Source organism: Priapulus caudatus, unplaced genomic scaffold (genome assembly GCF_000485595.1).
Source record: "Priapulus caudatus unplaced genomic scaffold, Priapulus_caudatus-5.0.1 Scaffold133, whole genome shotgun sequence".
Taxonomy (NCBI): Eukaryota; Metazoa; Priapulida; class Priapulimorpha; order Priapulimorphida; family Priapulidae; genus Priapulus; species Priapulus caudatus.
The window spans coordinates 607406-611572 of record NW_014577194.1 but is presented as its reverse complement, the minus strand read 5'-3'; the positions used below and the strand labels follow the sequence as shown (position 1 = coordinate 611572).

Genomic DNA, 4167 nt, shown 5'->3' with positions numbered 1-4167 from the left:
CTATCGTTCTGCCCACGCTTCCTATAAATACGCCGATTTCGATACGCGCATTCGGACGCAATCGACACGGTTCGCTGTCGTCGTCGAGAGATCGGAGCGAGCGAGATCGAATGGAGTGATTACTCGCAGCTGTAATAGTAATATAAGCGCAATTCCCGCCGGAAAAGATTTGTATCGGTATATAAATATCACGGACTGCTGGCTGCCGTCGTGCTATAACTGGGAAGCGAAGCTCGCCTGGTCGGTCGTAGCGACGCCTGCTACCCGACGTTCGCTCTATCTTAAACAACACAATATCGATACAGTCGCAAACTAACGTACTCTACGACGCTATACCGAAGTTCGCGAGAAACTGCGAAGCCGCCAAGGAAACCGCGAGAAACCGCCGAGAAACTGCGAGAAACGCGAGAAAGCCGGAGAAACGCGAGAAGCTTGCGAGAAGGCACGCGAAAAGCCGCGCACACGCCAGCGCTTGCGGAGACGAGAAAGACGCTCGCTTCCAGCACAGTGAAGATTCGCCGATTCGACAGCGCTTGCCCTTTGTATATCTCTCCAGTACTCGACTTCATTTAGCTGAACGATGAGGAGCAGCGATGAGAGAGACGGCCCCAACGAGGTGAGTGGAGGAGAGAAGGAGGAGGAGAGAGGAGGAGGAGGAGGAGGGAAGAGGTGGCACGGGAGAGAGCGCGAGGAGGAGGAGAAGGAGGCAGGAGCGAGGAGCAGGGAGAGGCAGGAGCAGAAGGGAGGAGGAGGGGGGAGGAGGGAGAGGGAAGAGAGGAGGAGGAGTGAGGAGCTGGAGGCAGGGAAGAGTAAGGAGGAGGAGGCAAGGAGGAGGACGGCAAGAGGAGGGAGCGAGGCGTGCGTCGTGGAAGAGAGGAGCAGGAGAGGAGGAGGCATCAGGAGGCTGGGGGAGCGGGAGAGGGGCGGATTCTATGCGACTGGGGGCGTGAGTATCCATCGCTGCGCATGGCCTAACCTCCCGATTCTCGCGCGCGGCCGCCTTCCTAACCGCCGAAGTATCATCATTCAGCCTTCCTTATAGACAGAAAGTAGACGTCGAGTTGTTGAGATCGTCTCTCGTGTTCACCTTTTTCGGGGAAACCGGGGAGGCTGACTATGTCGCCTAGTTCGCGACGGAGGGGAAGAGCGTTCGGGGCCGCGTTAGTTATTTCTTATATAATTTTCGCAAAAATTGTGCGCGCGCGCCGTTATGCGGGTCGTACGCGTGGCGCGGTGCGGGGGATGGGGGCGGGTGTGAGTTCAGTGGTATCTTTTACATGGCTCTGTCAGTATTTTTCATAAATAAATCAGTTTCGATGCTAACCTATTATTATATGTTATAGATAGAAGAGAGAGCAGAGTAAAGAGAGAGACAGAGAGAAAAGACGAGGAAAGGATAGAGAGAGAAGAGACAGTTTTTGAGAGAGAGAGAGAGACGGAGAGAGAGAGGAGAGAGACTCAGACGACGAGAACGGAGAGAAGAGAAGAGAGAAGGACGAGAGAGACAAAAAATCCTTGTCTAGAAAGAGACACTGAGAGCAGAGAGAGAGAGAGAGAGAGAAAGAGAGAAAGGGAGGAGGGGGGGGGGCTTCGCGTTCATATTGAAATTGAAGAAGCCATGTTAACAGGGGGCGACGTGTGCGACAAGTACGGATGTATCGGAATAAGGGGGGGGGAGGCGCCTTTACTCTAGAGGCCTGGTCGACAACAACTACTGGCAGCAGCTTTCTTTCCTCCCCCTCTCTCACTCTGGCGGCAGTCGGCAATTCTCCCACAGGCACTTGGAGCGTTTCAATAAAATATAATACTAAATAAAGTTTAACGGTTAATAAGTTTAAACGAAATCTATTTACTACCAAAGTCTTAATGTTTCTCTACTCACTTTCGCCTATTATTGCCGACAATTTCCTGTAAATGCCGTGCAAATGCTCCTCTGCAACACACATGTACACCGCACGCACGCAGCCGCACACTGATGCATAAATATATGTATATATTTACAGGAAAATGTCGGCAATAATAGGCGAAAGAGAGTAGAGAAACATTAAGACTTTGGTAGTAAATAGATTTCGTATTTATTTAGCATTATATTTTATTGAAACGCTCCAAGTGCCCGTGATTTCCCCATTGGCTTTCTTACGACTCGTAAATCCATTACGACGACTGTGCGCCAACTAACACATACAGTGTAAGGGATACCTTAGACGTAGAAGAAAGAGAGTGAGCGCATGCGAGATTGTGTGCGCACATGCGTTCGTGCATGTGTGCGTGCGTGTTTGTACGCGTGTATGCAAGTTGGTGGTGCGCGAGCAGAGAAAATAAAAAGCGGGAGAAAGAGAGAGAGGGAGAAAGAAAGACAGAGAGTGTTTGTGTGTGTGTGAAAGAGAGAGAGAGAGAGAGAGAGAGAGAGAGAGAAAGAAAGAAAGAGAGAGAGAGAGAGAGAGAGAGAGAGAGAGAGAGAGAGAGAGAGAGAGAGAAGGAGAGAGGGAGAGAGAGAGATGAGACGGAGAGATACGACGAGAAGAGGTAAATAGGGCTAATATACGAGTTAGAGAAGCCCGGCGAATATGCCGCAGTGAAGAGCAGATGTGATCGCGAGAGATGGGGAAACCAAGTCGAACCCAGAAACACGTGCCTTGACGAGAAATGGAACGCGGAAAAACAAGGAAAGGAGGCAGCTAGGGTAATGAATGAAAGAAAGCAAACAAAATGAAAACAAGCAGGAGAGACGTGCTTACAGCAGACGCCGCTGCACACTCCACCGAACTCGTTCGCAGACGAGCATCACTGCCGCAGCAAAATAACCGATGCGTGCCCCCTTTATATATATATATCGCGAACATAATTCGGCTGTAATGACGTTCGCCGTGCGCGCAGCCAGACGGAAAACTAACACAATTCAGCGCCAAACATTCTCTCAATCCGCGGCGCATTGCAGCACATCATCTGCACTTTCTCACGTCAATTATATACGCGGGCTTTTCCGCGCTGTTTGACAGCCTCGCACATACACGGATAATTTATCGAATATTTCCCTCCCCCACACCCCGCGAACGCACGGCTGAGATATCCATGCAGACGGTAGTAAGCCGTTACATCTACAGCTGTATCCGGTATTCTCCATCCATCTTCCCGCCTGAGAACTAGCATCGAAATGAATGAATCGTATAGCTTGGGGGTATGTGTACAGGTCTGAGGGTTGTGTCCGTACGGGACATTACCGGGTTCGGCTAGTGAATTACATCGCACAAAGCCGTGACCATGCCGATTTAATTGCCAATCGTTATAGGAAGCGCTATTACTGCAATTGTAGCAAGCAGCGCGCGTCAAATGATTTCATCTCCAGACCTGCTATAATAATCTACTACACCGCATGTCCATTACATCTTCTACCTCAAAATCGATTTTGAGGTAGAAGATGTAATGGACATATATATATATTGGACCTCTTGGTTCAAATGCGATGATACCGCCTACATCATAATATATAACACATCGTCTACTTACGTAATCTTTAATTATGTCCTAGCGTCGTTCGACCCAACAGAATCACAATCGCCTGGCGGCAATGTTTGTACAAACTGTGTGTATATAAAATAACACGAATCTTGAAATCATTACGAAACGGATGGCGAAAATCTTTCGATCCGATCAATTCATCGCGCAAAAATAATTATGCATGAAAATGCGAAATGAATTTTTTTCACAAAAAAAAACATACTTAACGTGGATTTTAATCATTGCTTCGAAATTCAGAAAAAGTATAGGCAATGTGGCCAAATATTGCGTATCGAGAATACCATTAGTTAAAATGCCATCGAAGAAGCCTGAGGCACCTCTAATTATGTGTTCACTATTCTACTGACCTTATGGCCAGACAACGCTATACGCTAATTACCGGTGTCGGCATCATCAAAGAGACGTTGTTTATTAATAAATGAATGCGATGAAATCCAATAATGCTTAAATTAAATTGCGACATCGCATTCGGCACTGTGTCTGATTTTGCAGCCAGCAGATATTTTGCCTCAGTAGTGAGTAGATCAGATCGACACGGGCTGGGAAGCACGCACGTGTGTGTATGTGTGTGTGTGTGTGTGTGTGTGCGTGTGTGTGTGTGTGTGTGTGTGTGTGTGTGTGTGTGTGTGTGTGTGTGTGTGTGTGTGT

General features: G+C 48.3%; 1 protein-coding gene across 1 annotated transcript in view; it reads right to left on the bottom strand.

Annotated features, from left to right (window-relative positions):
• The window catches only part of LOC106805919, a 92583-nt gene extending 89024 nt beyond the window's left edge, over positions 1-3559 (bottom strand). The window contains exon 1 of the mRNA XM_014807690.1: positions 3508-3559. The gene's annotated coding sequence lies outside the window, so the exon portion shown is untranslated. The remainder of the gene's footprint in view (positions 1-3507) is intronic.
• Positions 3560-4167: the final 608 nt, after the last annotated feature.